This window comes from Tursiops truncatus, chromosome 11, assembly GCF_011762595.2.
Source record: "Tursiops truncatus isolate mTurTru1 chromosome 11, mTurTru1.mat.Y, whole genome shotgun sequence".
NCBI lineage: Eukaryota > Metazoa > Chordata > Mammalia > Artiodactyla > Delphinidae > Tursiops > Tursiops truncatus.
The window spans coordinates 41,672,135-41,690,489 of NC_047044.1; the positions used below are offsets into that span (position 1 = coordinate 41,672,135).

The 18,355-nt window shown below is 37.1% G+C and overlaps 1 protein-coding gene across 5 annotated transcripts in view; it reads left to right on the forward strand.

Moving 5' to 3' along the window:
- The window catches only part of OSBPL8 (oxysterol binding protein like 8), a 189,643-nt gene that overhangs the window by 104,135 nt on the left and 67,153 nt on the right, over positions 1-18,355 (forward strand). The window lies entirely within an intron of this gene.

Genomic DNA, 18,355 nt, shown 5'->3' on the forward strand with positions numbered 1-18,355 from the left:
CTCCATAATGTGTACAATGCTTTATGTGGAGTTTTTTTTCTTTCTTTCTTTGAGTCGTATCTAGGAGTACAGTTGTGAAGTCATATGATGAGTGTATGTTTTACTTTATAAGAAATGGCCAAAACTGTATTCCAAAGTAGTTATACCATTTTACATTTGTCAGCAGTGAATGAACATTTCAGTTGCTCTGTAACCTTGATTTCTTTTAGTTTAGCCATTCTAGTGGGTGTAGAGTGATATCACATTGTGGTTTTAATTTGCATTTCCCTGATGACTAATAATGTTGAGCATCTTTTCATATGCTCATTGGCCACTTGTATATCTGAAGTGTCAGTTCAGATGTTTTTGCTCATTTAAAAATTTGGCTTGTCTTATTGAGTTTTAAGAATTTTAAAATATATTTCAGTATCATCCTTTGCTAGCTGTATACGTTGTATTTTCTTCCAGTCTTGGCATGCCTTTTCATTGTCTAAATGATTTCTTTCAAAGAACAGATGTTTTTAATTTTGATGAAATCCAATTTATCAATTTTTCCCTATGACTCGAGCTCTTTTTCTCCTCGTTAAAGAAATCTTTGTCTACCCTAAAGTTGCAAAGAACACTTTTTGTGATTTCTTCAGTGTCACAGCTCTGGTGTTTATCTTCATTTTCCTTCTTAACTATCATCATCTTAGGTCAGGTCCTTATTATTCCATACGTACATTACTCAGTACCATAGTATCCTAACTCCTCTTAGGAACTTGCCTTCCAATATACCAGGCTCATCTTTCTTAACAAGACAACCAAACAGAAAATCATTGTTACATGTTAAGATGAGACTGTGATGGGACTGGGGTTCTTATAGATGTATATGGTCAGAGAACACATGGATCCTATGAAGTAGGTCTCTTAGGGAAATGATATGAATAAAGAGAAATAGAAAATTATAAATGAGAATACAGATTTTTATTATTCAAGCTTATAACTGAAAACTTCATTAGTTTCTGCATTTATGACACTCCCATTCTCAGAAAGCCAGTGGTTGACTGTTGCCTAGAGCAGTGGCTCCTAAGTCTGGCTGTATCAGAGAATCACCTGGGAGCTTTCTTTGCTTAGATGTAGCTTCTTCTCCAACCTTCCAAAATCTCTAGGGTGAGTCTGTGTATTTGTGAAGCTCTCCAAGTGTATCTGATATAGCAACATTTGGATCAGCAAGCAGAAACCAACAATAAAGAGCGTAAATTACAGATTTCATAATCTTGTAGTTAGAGCTGTTAGTATTTCTGACTTTATTCTTCCCTTCCAATTTCATTTTATATTTTCCCCCATCATGAACCTAGCTAGATGACTTTCTTCCCTGTTCCCCGTAAGAACTGTGCTTTATTTATTCTCATTCTCCATTGTGGAACATTCTCTCCCTTCCCTCTGCTTATCTAATTCTTCTCAAATCGCGGGGTGCAAAAAAATGACCTCAAAATAAGGATCAGATCAAGAGTTCTTCTGTAAGATTTTTTTGGTTGAGACCTCAGAAAGATTTAAGACATTGCCTCTTAGAGCCTTTCAGCTAGAGAAAAGCACTGAAAAGAGTCTTAAAGGCATACCTTATAAGAATGTCTCAGCTAGTCCAAAGAGCTTCAAAGCTCTTAAGTCTGCTGTCCTACAGTACCATGACAGACAGCCTAAGAAGGGAGTGGCCTATCTCAGAGATTAGTGGGTGTGATATCTGTTTAATTGAGTTATTTCCAATAAAATTCATAGGAAATCCATAAAGTTTTTACAAGGATGGTACTAATCAAAGCACCACCAGCTTAGACAGAAAAGGATAGACAAAGTTCAACTAAAAAGAACCTTTGTATGTGTGGGGAATCCCAGTCTTCTATGGGCAGGAAGCAAGCTGAGAAAGCTACACTGTTGCAAACGTGGACCATTTCTTACTAAATAGGAAGAGTGACCTGAGGATGGAGCTCCGAGCTTGGAGCCCAGAGGGTAGAGTCAACAGTGACAGAGGACTGTTTTCAGGGAGCAGAACTGTTGTTCTAGTCAAGTTGCTGATGACGTGTCCCTAGCAGATTTCACAATTGCTATGGCACTGATATGTGCCTTCTGTGTAACTCCCTATTCCCTACAGCTTTTGAACTCGAGTGTCTTATTGCAATTCTATCCCCGGCTTACTGCAGTGGGGCAGATAAGTTATCTTTTGAGGCAATGGGATTTTTATTTAAGAGGAGCTGTATCAAAGGAACCATATGGGGACTTCCCTGGTGATCCAGTGGTTAAGACTCCACCCTTCCACTGCAGTGGGCATGGGTTCAATCTCTGATCAGGGAACTAAGATCCTGCATGCTGCGTGGCCAGAAATTTAAAAAAAAAAATTTAATTAAAAAAAAAGGAACTATATATGCGGAACTAAACCCAAGGAATACATGTGCATTTGAACCTAATTTAGATAACAAGATCCTGGCCTTACAGCCAGTGCTGTAATAGGATGACATTTTGATTAGGGGAAGGGCATTGAGTATATTTGGCATGTGGAAGGAATGTAAATTAGGTGGACAGTGGTATATTTCATTTTCAAAGATGACTGCAACAACATCTTTCATCTCACATGCCCTTTTTCTATGTGTCCTTACAACTTGCCCATCAAGAAATGGAGTCTATTCCTCTTCCACCCCTACCTCTGTTTAGTTCTAGGCTGGCCATGTCTGTTGGCCAGTCTATTGGCTATGACCAATAGAATGTAGTAGAAGTGACATTCTAGGACTTTTGAGACCAGGCATTAAAAAGATCTGGTAACTTCTATTTTTGTATATTGGAGGAAGTCAGCTTCCATGTAAAAGTCTCACCATCCACATACTACCAGCTGTATGAAAGCCCAAATTGGCCAACCCCTAGCTGTTCTAGTCACCTAGCTAAAGGACCAGACATGTGAGTGAGGAAAGCATATTGGGATTTCCAGCAGATGCTATGTGGATTAGAGACAAGCAGTCCCCATCTGCCCCCCTCCCCCAGTTTGCCAAAATTGTAGAACTATGAGCAAAGAATTTTAGTGTTTTAAACCACTACGTTTTGAGTGGTTTATTGTACAATAGATAACTGTAAGAGTAGGCAACACAAAATGATTAGAATTGCATTTATAAATTTGGAAGAATACAGTATATGAGAGAGGACTCATTACTAGACTGTACCGTCCAGGCGAGGTGAATACAGCCTGGATGAGAGTGACAGTTGCGTGAGTTTTAAAAAAAAGTGGAGAAATATATAGAGGAAAATTTCTCAGAGATTAGTGATTGACTGGATTGGGGGGCGACAGAGGAAAAAGAGAGGGAGGACTCAGCAATGACTCCTTGGTATTTTGCTTGGGAAATTAGTTCAGCAGTTTACCAAGATAGGGAACTATGGAGGAAGACCATGTTTGGGGGAAAGATGCTGAGAACTCCAATTCTGGACATGGTGAGTTTGAAGGACTTTATCCATGTGGAGCTGTTGAGGAGGAAATTGGCTTTATGGGTTTAGAATTTAACAGATACTTACGCACTAGAAATGTAGATTTGGAAGTCATCAGCTTAAATAGAGTAATTGAAGACAGTTACAACAATTGTGTAGATCAGTTTAGTGATTCTCAGACAGTACAGTTTTTTTTTTTAATGAAATAGAATAGGATCAAAAGATCAGAGCTTACTTAATCTGATCTGTGAAATTGTTATCTGATACTCACATGTGTACACACACACACTTGATGTAAAATATATTTCTCGTTGCGAGCTGTGAAAAGTTTGGAAAGAATTGTAGTTTGAGAAAAGAAAGGAGTTGGAATACAGTCCTAAGAAGTGTCAGCATTTGAGGATCTGTTGGAGAAGGAATTGGCAAAGAAGATTTGTAAAGGAATGTTATATCCCAGGAGAATGAAACAGGGTTTTATGAAGGAAGGGGAGTGACCTACAGTTTTATATATAACTCAAAAGTAAAGCCAATTAAGACAACTGAAAAATTATCCATTGACAAGATATCTTTGATAACTTTTGTGAAATCAGTTTTGGAAACAGTGATGAAGCTAGATGGCAATAGGATGAGGAATAAGAAAGATAAGAAATTGGGGACAGTTAAGATAGCAAACTCTTAGGAATTGTGCCTTTGAAGGGGAGGAATATGTAGGGTAGATAGAAAAAGAACATGGGACAAAAAGGAGATTTGTTTTAAGTTGAGATATTTGAGCATGTTCAGACATTGACAGGAGAAAGTCAGTAGAGAGAAATACTATAGTAGAAAGGAGAATTAATAGGGCAGGTTCTCAGAGAAGGCATCAGAGATGGGATCCATTGTGAAGATTAAGGGATCCACTGGACTAGGAATACAGCTAGAAAGTGGAGCAACCATGATAGTGGGATTGCCAAGTAGCGTTTAGGTTGGTATCAGTCGGACCTAGTATGGGATTTTCTTCTGTAACGTTAGGCCTTGCTTGGTGTACGCAACCAAAGAATGGTGGCAGAGTGAGTGTGGGATGCTGGCAAGGGAGTGGAGTTTGGTGGATGAGCTTGGTGGACTGCTTTGGTGGCAGGGTAGGATCTGTAGGAGGAAATGCCAGGATCAGTAGACGGCTTGGAAGCATTGTGTTAAGTGGCTGTAGGGGCAAGGGCTCTCTTATAGACAAATACTGAACTGATAAAATAATTGCAGGTTAGTGTAAAAGGAAGAGAGTTGTTGAGCGTAAATAAATGTTTGTCATATATATATATATAAAATAAGTATATATTCCCCCATGCCTCGCATAGTACCTGCAACATAGTAGGTACTTTTATGTTTAATAAGTGAATATGTGAATAAATATCGTTATTGAGTACCTGTTATGTGCTGGTTCCTGCCACTGTGAAGCTTATGGGCTCATTTTTTAATGAATAAATGCAATTTTGGAGGTGATCTTCATGTGCTGGAAGCCCCTTCTCTAACACGAACCTCACGTGTCATATTGTTCCTGTGTTTGCTAACGAGAGAGAGTGGATGACCAGGCAGACAGACAGATTGATTGATTGATTCATTCACTCATTCATTCATTCAATATGACATTCGTTTTGCTGATATTTGCTGGACTCATACTAATAGCTACCATTTATTGAGCACTTACTGAGTTTGGCCATTATACTAAAAGGTTTATATTTCGAATTATATTTAACTTTTGGAACAACCCCACAAGATATAGGCACAGTTACTATGTCTGCTTTACATGTGAGGCAGTTGAGGATTAGGGATGTTAAGAAATTTGTTCAAATTCACAAAACTAGTATGTGTCAGAGGCAGGTTTCAAATTCGGGACTGTCAAAGCCCCTAGTCTTTAACTATTCAACTATACTGGAGTGAATTACAGATCAGCTATTTTCTTTTTCTGTTTTATACATGGTATGGTGATAGAAATTTATGTTTTGCGAGTGCTTTAGAATGGCAAAGATTCTCACTGTCCTGTTTTCTGGCTGAGTCTCCTTTATACATATTGATTCATACCAATTTAATGTGGGTCACTTTCCCTTAAAAACAACTTAAGTTTATTTTTTTGCACTGTGGTTTCCTTCCATCATTTTAGGATTTTTTTTCTTTTTTTTTTGGAGGAACTAAGGAGACTCTGGCTCTCCTCACTAAAGCCCACCACACACATCAATATAACCTTTCATTTGTTATCTGTTTAGATTATGATGATGAATTATTTGGATTATTCCAAAAATTGTGTATTTGCCAGATTTTTTTCCCTGTTTGAAGACTAAGTACCAGTTCAAAGTAGTTTTAACTTAAGTATGATTACAATCTCTTAAGTAGAATTTGTTTTAGGCTGACTTGTTTGAATGTAATGTATTTCAGTTTTTTATCAAGAAAGAAAGACTTGTAGATTAATTAGGCTTGTTGTCTCCCTTTTCCCTGTACTTTTGAATAAGGACAATGCTAAGGCAGCCTAGAGACTAAATTATAGCTCATCTCAGAGACAGATGCTCTATTCCCTCTAGATCACGTTTGAGATAATTATCAAAGCTTGATGAGTTACTAAATTTTATCTTGTAGCTACCCTTTCTTTCTCTGGTCATAAAAAGCTATTTTCACAGTTTTATTTTTTAAAAACCATCTTTCAATTGTAGTGCTTTGTGAGAGAATGTAAAATGTTGCTGTGCCAAAACTTATATGAATCCATTTCAAACTAACTTTTGTGTTTAAAATTTAAAAACTTTGAAAACTAAAGGTTTTACCTGCTCAATCAGTTTTATCAAAGTTAATTTAGGCCGTGTTTGGCTTATCTAGGCTTGAATTAAAATGTCTACACTTAGTATTGTGTTTCTCTTATCCTTTAGTAAATTCTCTTAAACCTGTGAAGTCCCTTCACCTTGAATGCTCTGGCAGCATTAAACATGGAGTGATGGGTCTATATCAAATACTTCTAATTTAACAGAAAACTTTAAAGGGGGATTTTCTTTAACAGGGAGTGTACTATTGTGAAGATATCATACCAGATTTCCCAGGGTGACAATTTTAGACATTGTTAATAAAATCTCAGGTGACTAATTCTGAGTACCTTCAGTAGAGTGGCTCACAGACCAAAGGAGACCTAGAAGTCAGTTTCCTCCCTGAAACGAAGCAATTCCTCCTTCTTTGGCAAGACATTTCTAGGGTCAATTCTGAACATATATGAGATCATACACACATTAACAAGTATGTTCTTGAATACATGTGTTATATTTCATGAAAATTGTTTTACCTAAAAGAAAACTTGAATTTATTCCCCACCCCCACTCTCTTTTTTCCCCTAGATGTTGTGCTATGGTAGATTGTTTTCTTTAGAAATAGTATAAATTAGAGATTATGTTGATTTTCTTCTAAGTTTCTGAGCCCTCAATAAGTTAGATTTCTGAAGTTATTTCGTAAGACACGGTTGTTTTCTGTTTTGAAAGTCCTTGTGTTTGGGGAGTTGCTTCATAGAGCTATGAAAGTACCTATTAAGTAATGAAAGAGAATATAATATTTGGCAAGTTAAGGAAATAAGAATAAAATATTTTTCTAAATCTCTCTTGTGAAATGTTGCAATATCTGTATTCTTTGGCTGTTCCTACATGGGAAACTGAAATACTTTGAAATCATTTATTGAAAAGTGAGAATGAATAATTCAGCTTTGTTTTAAGCATCTTTACAAAGATGAGAGAGTCTGTCTTATCCTTGCCAGTCCTTACTAATTGCTTCTTTAACAAAGCAGTAAGATGAACATTAAGAACGCTAAAGGATGCTTTTCTCCCTGTAAACATATACATTCATATACTCCTTCCCCCCCCAATTTATTTATTTATTAAGATAACAGTGAAGGATTGTCACAAAATACCTGCACTAGTTTCTCAGCTCTTTTCTGGTGGGATTTCCACCCCCCAATTGTTTTCATAGTCAGAGAGGTTGACATCTCCCTCTTAGCCAGAATGGTAAGAGTTTCATTTGTAGAGTTAGCTGCTACAATTTTCCTTTTCCTTATTTGAGGCATGTGGAGGCAAGCTTTCTGTATTTTTAATGAGTATATAGCAAGATAATATCAGTTTAATTTACCAAGTAATATTTGCATAATTTCTGAGAGAAGATAAACAGTAGTTTCATAGAAACTTTTCTGTTTCCATTTCTTTGTGGTAACTTTGAACATATATTAAATTTTATTTAAGGATGAAACACTGGAAGTTTAGCAAACTCATCTTTTTCCAGGTGGAGGAAGGATGTTTGTAACAGAAGGACAAATACCACCTGGGGAGTACAGGATTTTCCAAGGGTCTCCTCTATCAAGCCAGCCTTTATTTAGCCTGCTTGGTACCTACTTCTGTACTAGAGAGCAAGAACAAACAAAAAATGATATTCCTAGCTTCTGCCTTCAAGAGTTTAATTTGTGATTGCGAAGTTTAGGGACAAGAAGTAGGGAAACATAAGAAACATGTAGCTGAACTTTCACTTCCAGTAACATGGCAAACTAAATGTTCAGAGAAAACCTTCTTAGTAAGAACATCAGAATGCTGGACATGGTGTTTTAAAAATTTATTTTTAGAGTGTGACTGACCTGTCGGTAAAGTAAGGGAGTTAGTAAGAGTTATTGAGAGAAGGGAGCCAATTTAAAAAATAACCACTTAAAATAACAGAAAATAAGGTACATAGCAATAAATCTAACAAGAGATGTGAAATACCTTTAAGTAGAAAAGTATAATACTAAGAGTATGTATTCTCAGTAAATGGAGAGACATACCATGTTTCTGATAGGAAAATTCAGTGTTATTAGCATGTCACTTCTCAGATTGATTTTGTGTGTTCGATGTGTTTTGAATTCATATCTCAACAGGATTTTTTTCATAGTACTTGATAAGGTGGTCTGTAACTCTTTGGGAGAGCAAAGGGCAAAGAAGAGTCAAGACATTCCTGAAGAAGCAGAGCCAGACAAGGATCAGGGCTTACTTAGTACTTAACAATGCTCTAGCAAATAAGATAGGTGGTATTCATGCTGATAGAGACAATGAGATGAATGAAACACAACAGAGACTTAGAAACAGACTCAAGCATATATAGAAACTCAGTTTATGACATATTACTCAATAAACTGTTTGGGGGAAATTAGTTATCTGTATGAGAAAAAATGAAAATAGACCTCTTCTACTAAATACAAAATCAACCCCAGATTAAATGTGAAAGATAAAGCTATTAAACTTTACAAAACATAAAAAAATATTTTTATATCCTTAAGGTAAAGAAGGATTTAACAAGACGCACGCGCACACACACACACACACACACACACACACACACACCTCTCAAACTGAAGATTGACCCATTCTACCTTGTTGAGGTTAAGAATATCTGTTTATCTAAAGATACCACAAAAATAGTGAAGAAACAAATTGCTATGCATATAACTGACAATGAATTAATATCTAGGAAAAATAAAATACTCCTATGTATCAACCCAAAAGACCAAAACCCACTAGAAAAATATACAAAAGACATGAATAGCTATTTACAGAAGAGACAACACAAAAGGCCAGTAAGTGTGAAAGGATGTTTAACATTAGGAAATTGGCAAAAGTGAATTAATACTACAGTGGATTTCCATTTTATACCCACGAGATTTAAAGTCCAACAAGTGCAAGTGTCAGTGGGGACGTGAAACAACAGGAACTCTCATTTACTAGTAGTGAATGCTTATGTTGGTGATTTTGGAAAATAGTTTGGCATATTACATAGTAAAGTGGAAGATGAGCATATTCCTTAGTGTATCCTAGACCTAGTGAAACTCTCACAAATGTGTACCAGCAAATTGTCTGTAATAGAAAAAAAAAAAGAAATGGGGAAAACCCAAATGTCTATCATCAGTGGAATGAATAAATATCATAGTTATATTCATACAGTAGAATACTATGCAACAATGAAATGAGTGATTTAAAGCTACAGGCATCAGTGTGGAAGCGTATACAAAACAAAGTTCATGCAGTATGATGACATTTATGTACAGTTTAAAAATAAGTAAAATGAATGAATGCATGGGACCTCCCTGGCAGTTAAGTGGTCCCACTGTAGGGGGCACAGGTTCTGGTTGGGGAACTAAGGTTCTGCATGCCGCATGGTGTGGCAAAAAAAAAAGAGAGAGAGAGAAAGAAAGAAAAAGAAAAAAAATGAATCAAGGGACTTCCCTAGCAGTCCAGTGGTTAAGACTGCACACTTCAGTGCAGGGAGCATGCGTTCGATCCCTGGTTGGGGAAGTAATATCCTGCAAGCCGCGCCACACAGCCAAAAAAGAGAATCAATGCATTGTGTAGTGATAGGTACATGATAGAACAATAGAAGGAGTAAAATAGAATTTGGGATAATGGTTAACTCTTATTAGAAGGGAGGTGTGTACAATCAAGCATACATGGGAGCCATCAAAGACACTTGAAATGCTCTCTTTCTTAAGTTAGTGGTCATTACCTATGTTTTCATTTTTATTAATAATGTTTAAAATGTACACATGTTATATTCACTCTTGTGTATACGTCCTTAGAATAAATGCATCTCTCTTTTTTTAATGGTATAGTCTGTGGGCTAGTGCTGGTGGTTCTTTCCTAGTTCTGTAAGTAGATGAGAAAAATAAATACACTATTACGATTTTTCACTAAGTGGAATTCCTTCAGTGTAAAGGACCGTCTTTATTATGAGATTATAGTCTTCCTGCTGTATGATATTTAATATCCCTTTGTGAATTGATGAAGACTGTGAATTATAGGTTTAAAAAAATATTATGTCTTATCAAGATGAGAACCCTGATAGCAGTGCTACCGTTTTGGGGGGAAATTTTACTGGTCCCCAAATTCAAACTCTGTGAACCATCATAGGTTTATGTCATTTGCCTATGTGAGGAGATTGTGGGTATAGGGTAAAAAGATAAGGAAATCCTTGTATTTTGGGTAGAGTAATGGACCATGAAGTTAGTTAGATATGTGGTTACAACTGTGGAATCAAAATAGCTTCTTCAGGACCTTGTTAGGCTCATCATTAGGAAATTTCTGGAGTGTGCCAGCCTATTTAATTTATATCCAACTCCAAAGCTTGCATAGAGTTGGATTGAGTCTCTGATGGGTAAGTAAAAAGATGTGAGCATTAGCACCAATATTTGAACATCAGCTAAGAGAGGGAATGGAGAGATCAGTATCCATTCTTGCCGTCCTAAAACAAGCAATATTGTCTTAGAACTTGGTTCCCATGCTTGGAGAGAAGAGCTGGAAGACTAGTTACTTGTGGAATACTAACATATTTAAATGGGTACAGTGGGGAGTGGGATTTTCTTTATCTGTTATGTTTTGAGAACTCAGTTGTATGGAAGGAAAGAGTGTAGTAGCTTTTTTCTAACATGATACTTGCACAGCTTTCTAGTGGAAGAATTTTTGAAACAGATTTTTTAAAAGTTTTTAATTAAGTCCCTGATTTACAAACTGTCCCTACGTGTGAAAGATGATCTAGTTAAGTGGTCTCTGTCCTATAGGCTCCCCTTTCTTCTTCACTATCATTAAGATTTTTCTCATTTTACCCCTTCCCACTGCAGACCCTATTGTAGCCTGGGATCATGTTTTTTATCCCCCATCTTTGAGTCTCGCCTTACCACAAAATGGTTTGATGCTGGCATCTGTGTTGGCAGGCTTAGGGAAAGCAGAAAGAGGAGACGGGGGGAAAGTAAACACTACTCTCACGGCTGGATTCTAATCTTGACTCTATTGCTTGTTTACTGTGTGACTTTGAGCCTATGTGCCTCAGAGCTTGATTACCTGCAAAACCAGGATACTACTCCTTTTGTATGTCATATTGTTGTTCTTTGAATCTATTGAGAACATATGTGAAAACACTTTTGAAAGCTTATCACTATATAATTATTAGGTAGTATTATGATGGGTACATTCATAGGTACTCTTAGTACATTTTCAGTTACATTCTTGTGAACAGTCTTAGAAAGAAACCTAAGCACTTCATTTAACATTTACTTTGTGGAAATAGACTCTCCAAGTTTCAATCAACTTTTAATGAACATGTACTCACATATGTTGAAAGCTCAGTAAGAGCAGAAATTAGGGACTGTTATGTTCATAACTCTCTTGTGCTTAACATAATTCCTAACACAAAGTAGGTGCTTATTAAATTTTTATTGAATGAATGAATATCTAATATACAAATATAATTACAAAGAACTTTTCATCCAAAGGAAAGTACTGTCTTACACTTATTGCTGTGAATATCGATATATAGACAAGAATGCTATCCAGTCTAAAATTATACTAAGCCATCCTTTTAATTTTGTATGTGCATTTACATGTGCTGTTAAGTTGAGAAGGTATTTAACGCTGAGAAGCTACAGTTATTTTCTGAGGTAATGTGGGATAATAAGATTGCTTTGTATAATTTTCAAGCCATATAATCATCAATGAAATTTTACTAATTACAGCTAAGAAATTAATTGTCATATTGGAGGATGGAAATTGACTGAGAACTTTATTGTTGTGTTTTATATTTTAAAGCAAAGGTCATTATCAACCATCTTAATTTATATGTTCTTTGAAAGGTTATTAATAGACTTTTTTGCTAACCCTGTGCTGCTTAAATAATAGTAAATAGCTATATAATTTTTTAAATTTCATGCTCTATAAGGAAACTTACTGCTGAATTTGTATAGTACCACCTTCAGATATTTAGTTCATTTTTTAGGGCAGTGGTTCTCTTCATGTTTGGACATAATACTTTCTTAAATTCTTATTGGTTGATTTTTGTTTTCAGTATTTTGATCTTTTTCCAACTCTTCTTGCTGCTTTAAGGATTTTAAAATCTCTTAAAGCCTAAGTTTATTATCTTGGGATTCAAGATAAAGTATATAGCTCTTACAATACTTTCATCATAATTTAAATCAATATATTTTATCATGAGTGTGCATATGGAACTTTATAGAGTTTAGATGGATTTTCCAACTACCAAATTAGATGATTCCAGAATATCAGCTATGTTTGCTTCATCTGTTTTTAAAATAAAGATGGTCTGGAATTTGTCCAGGGAACTCATTGGAGTTCTGTTATTACAGTGAGATGCCTTCTCCAGTCCTAATCTTTTGGCTCTATAGAAAGTAGTTGAAGCTGGGCATTTTCTTTGGGCATATAGCAGGAACATCTAAAGATCTTCTTATTATGGCCTTTTGTGGTTTTTTCCTCTGCTCAAATGTCTGCCATTTTAATATGGAAAGAGTCCCTAGACCAAAGATAATATATGTAGTTGGTCTCTAGTGGCAAGGAGATATTAGTTCTTTTTAGTGTTAGGGAATTTCAAAAGGAATAATATCATTTATGTCAGTGTTTTCCTATTTTGACAATGATCCATGTAAGAAATACATTTTATGTCACTACCCAAAACATAATGTGTGTGTGTGTAGTTATATAAAAAGTCTTAAATGATTGATGAAACAACTCGCCTTTTAATATCAGAGTATGATGCACTCTAATATTTCCTATCTTGGCTTATTCTGTTTCATTTTTTTAAATGCTATTTGTGAGTCACTAAATTGATTTTCAACTTACCAATGAGTGGTAACTTGAATTTTGAGAAGCATGTTCAAAATAAGTAAGTTTATCCATAGGTCAAAATCTATTTCTAATATAAGTGTTTCACATGACTTTCAAAACTATTATGATGATCTTACAACATTCTTGTTTTGTAATTTTTCTTGTTTTCATACATAGATAATGTAGTGTAAAATGAGAGAGATGATAAATTCAAATGTTAACCCAGATATGTTTGAAGAATGTTCAGCTTTGCTATAAGTTTTACAGTAGTTGAATCTAGCCAGCGAGGCACAGTAAATGTGATTATGCTGCAGGTCTTTAAAAAAAATTTTTTTTATTTAATTTTTTTTTTTTTTTTGGGCTGCGTTTGGGTCCTTCGTTGCTGCATGGCTTTCTCTCTAGTTGTGGCGAGCGGGGGCTACTCTTTGCTGCGGTGCACGGGCTTCTCATTGTGGTGGCTTCTCTTGTTGAGGAGCACAGGCTCTGGGTGCGCGGGCTTCAGTAGTTGCAGCATGCAGCCTCAGTAGTTTTGGCGTGTGGGCTTCAATAGTTGCAGTGCGTGGGCTCAGTAATTGTTGCTCACGGGCTTAATTGCTCTGTGGCATGTGGGATCTTCCCAGACTAGGGATCGAACCCATGTCCCCTGCATTGGCAGGCGGATTCTTAACCACTGTGCCACCAGGGAAGTCCTAAAGATTTTTTATTGAAGTATAGTTGATTTGCAATGCTGTGTTAGTTTTGGTATAGTGCAGCAAAGTGATTCAGCTATACATATATATATAGGTTTGTATCTGCTAATCCCAAACTCCTAATTTATCCCTTCCCCACCCCCTTTCCCATTTGGTAACCATAAGTTTGTTTTCTATGTCTGTGAGTCTATTTCTGTTTTTGTAAATAAGTTCATTTGTGTCATATTCTTATAAGTGATATCATATGATTTTTGTCTTTCTTTGTCTGACTTACTTAGTATGATAATCTCTAGGTCCATCCATGTTGCTGCAAATGGCATTATTTCATTCTTTTTTATGGCTAAGTAGTGTTCCATTGTGTATATATACCACATCTTCTTTATCCATTCATCTGTCGATGGACATTTAGCTTGCTTCCATGTCTTGGCTATTGTAAATTGTGCTGCTATGAACATAGGAGTGTGTGTATCTTTTCAAATTAGCGTTTTCTCTGGATATATGCCTACAAGTGGGATTGCTGGATCATATGGCAATTCTCTTTTTAGTTTTTTAAGGAACCTCCATACTGTTTTCCATAGTGTCTGCACCAATTTACATTCTCAGCAACAGTGTAGGAGGGTTCTCTTTTCTCCACACCCTCTCCAGCATTTGTTATTTGTAGACTTTTTAATGATGGCCATTCTGGCCAGTGTGAGGTGATACCTCATTGTAGTTTTGATTTGCATTTCTTTAGTAATTAGCAATGTTGAGCATCTTTTCATGTGCCTATTGGCCATTTGTATGTCTTCTTTGCTCTTCTACCTATTTTATTATTGGGTTTTTGTTGTTGTTGTTATTGAGTTCTATGAGCTGTTTGTATGTTTTGGAAATTAGGCCCTTGTCAGTCATAACGATTCCCAGGAAAAGATAAGCTGAATAGAGTCTCTGGGTTATAGTTTGGCTTTGATTTCTTTGAGAGTTTAACAGGAATCTCTTCTTTGGAAAGCACTGGGCAAGTGAGCCCTGGTATACATAGGGTTCATCATAGCTTGCAGTTCAGGTACTAGATACCTTACAGTAATATGGTCATGAAAGGTATTTTCTGCCTTTTAGTTCACCATGTCCTACCAAGAATAGGTAGAAAATAGAACATTTAAATTTAAAACTTTTGCTTTGTGAAAGAAAGTGACAAGAGAATGAGCTCACAAGCCAAAGACTGGGAGAAAATATTTGCAAAAGGCACACCTAGAAAGGACTTATCCAATGATATACAAAGAGTTCTAACAATAAGAAAACAACTCGATTAAAAAATGGGCCAAAGACCTTAACAGACACCTCACCAGAGAAGATATACAGATAGCAAGTAAGCATATGAAAAGATGTTCCATGTCATATGTCATCAGGGAAGTACAAATTAAAACAACAAGATATAACCACTGCACGCCTATTAGGATGGCCAAAATCTGGAACATTGACATCGTGAAATGCTGGCAAGGATGTGGAACAGCAGGAACGCTCGTTCATTGTTGGTGGAACTGCACAACGGTACAATCATTTCAGAGGACAGTTTGGAGGTTTCTTACAAAACTAAATCATATTCTTACCATATGGTCAAGCAGTCACACTGCTTGATATTTATCCAAAGGGGTTGAGAATTTATGTCCTCACAAAACCTACACAAAGATGTTTATAACAACTTTATTTTATAATTGCCAAAACTTGGAAGCAACCAAGTTTTGTCCTTCTGTAGGTGAAAGGATAAATAAACTGTGATGCATCCAGACAGTGGAATATTGTTTAGAGCTAAAAAGAAATGAGATATTGGGACTTCCCTGGTGGTCCAGTGGTTAAGAATCCACCTTCCAATGCAGGGAACGTGGGTTTGATCCCTGGTGGGGGTACTAAGATCCCATATGCTGCGGGGCAACTGGGCTCTCGCAATGCAACTACTGAGCCTGCGCACCACAACTGGAGAGCCCATGTGCCACGACTGCTGAGCCCGCGCGCTCTGGAGCCCGCATGCCACAACTAGAGAGAAGCCTGCACGCACCGCAGCAAAGAGCCCACATGCTACAACGAAAGATCCTGCGTGCGCAACTAAGACCTGACACAGCCAAAAATTAATAAATAAATTAACAAAAAAAATAAAGAAATGAGATATCAAGCCATAGAGGAACCTGAAATGCATATTGCTAAGTGAAGGAAGCCGACCTGAAAAGGCTTCAGACTGTATGATACCAGTTACCTGACATTATGGTGGAGGCAGAATTATGGACACAGTAAAGATTAGTGGTTTCCAGGAGTTAGAGAGGAGGGAGGAATGAATAGTTGAAGCACAGAAGATTTTTAGGGCAGTGAAAATCACTGTTAGGAACCTGTTAGGAACAGGGCTGCAGAGCAGGAGGTGAGCGGCAGGCGAGCGAGCGAAGCCACATCTGCCGCTCCCCCTTGCTCGCATTACCGCCTGAGCCATCCCCCCGCCCCCCACCCCGATCTGTGGAAAAATTGTCTTCTGCAAAACCGGTCCCTGGTGCCAGAAAGGTTGGGTATTCTGTCCTAAAGTACGCTGTGGACTTCGGGTGATGATGATGTGTTAATACAGATTCATCAGTTGTAACAAATGTTCTACTCTGGTGTGGGAAATTTATAATGGCAGAGGCCATGCATGTGTGGAGGCAGGGGGTATATGGGAAATATCTGTACCTTCCTCTTAATGTTGCTGTGAATCTAAAACTGCTCTAAAAATAAAGTCTTTAAGAAAAAACAGTTCAACATATTTGGAGTATCCTCAGTTTATCCAGACATCAGGGGCTGAGAGAAAGAGAAAAAGCTTCATCAGCATACTGTCAAGACAAGCCAAGGTCAGAAAAGAATTTGGGCAAAGCTCACCCACAGAATTTGTCTTTTGGGTCAAAAAGAGATAGTAGGAGATGTTTGGTGATGACAGTTTTTTAAGTTCAGTATCCTGTTTCCTGTATTCCATGCATTCTTAATTTGCCATCACTTTTTGGTAGAGTATATATATATATATATATATATTTTTTTTTTTTTTTTTTTTTTTTGCAGTATGCGGGCCTCTCACTGTTGTGGCCTCTCCCGTTGGTGGAGCACAGGCTCCGGATGCGCAGGCTCAGCGGCCATGGCTCACAGGCCCAGCCTCTCCGTGGCATGTGGGATCTTCCCAGACCGGAGCACGAATTTATTTACTTTATTTTTGGCTGCGTTGGGTCTTTATTGCTGCGCGGGCTTTCTCTAGTTGCGGCAAGCAGGGACTACTCTTCATTGCAGTGCGCGGGCTTCTCATTGCGGTGGCTTCTCTTGCTGTGGAGCACGGGCTCTAGGAGCATGGGCTTCAGCAGTTGTGGCTCTTGGGCCCTAGAGCACAGGCTCAGTAGTTGTGGCGCATGGGCTTAGTTGCTCTGCAGCATGTGGGATCTTCCTGGACCAGGGCTCGAACCCGTGTATCCTGCATTGGCAGGCGGATTCTTAACCACTACGCCACCAGGGAAGCCCTAGAGCATATATTTTTGTATAGCCTTTCTCAAGGAAGTTCCTTAGAGGGAAGTAAGGAAAGCCTGTGGAAAATAATATAGGTGAATATTTTCTCAATTCTCCCAAGTATATGGTACATGATTAGAGCCATTATAGATGCATGGGAGAAAAAAGTTAATTCATTCTGAAGAGTGGATGTTTTAGTGCATTAGGCCTATTTCTATTGTAGAACCCCAGGTGAGAATGGCTACTCTAGTAAATTCTTTAAAAACATTCATGGAAAGTAAATTTTTAAGGCCTTGCATATCTAAAAATATATTTTATCCTAATATGTAATTGATAATTTGACTGGGTATGGAATACTAAATTAGAAGTCATTTCCTTCTAATTTTGAAGGCCTTGCCTGTATTTTTGTCTTGATTTCAGTATTGTTGATGTCAGTAACTTGTCTGATTCCTGATCTTGGTGCTGTAAATTATATGCACAAGGATTCTTCGCCATGAGTAGGATTAGTTCTCAGTTTTTACCACTGCTGGTTTGTGGTTAAGCTTTCCTGAATCTGCAGGACAGTGACTACAAGTTCCTTTCATTCTCTCCACTGTCAAACTTATGTTGTTGATGTATCTTCTCCTGGATACATGCTTGTGGGATACATACCCATACCTGCTTATATTTTTTAAAAAATACTCGTTTCCTGTCATTTTTGTCAAGTTTTAGGAGGGAATACATTAGGTCAGTATCTTTTTTAACCTGGAACCGTTCTTGATTTTACATGTATATTATCCAATTTGATCCTTATAACAATCCTGTAATATAGGGAATATTATTAGCATTTTATAGATGAGGAAACAGAGACCCAGAGAAATTAAGTCAATTGCTCAAATGCATCCAGCTAGGATAGAGCTAGGATTTGGACCCAGGCAGTTTTAATTTAAAATCCTGTTTAACCATTATACTATAAATGCCTTTTTTGATGTTATATTCTTCATGTCTTGAGAGCCAAGTACCATTGCATGAATTAATTATAATTATTTTTCTTTTGCCTGTATTAAATGGTAATCTATGTTTCATGGCATGGAGAAAAGAGAAAAAAAACAACCCAAAAAACAAACACACAGTGTTATAGTTGTAGGTATCAACCATAAACTGTTTTTACTACTA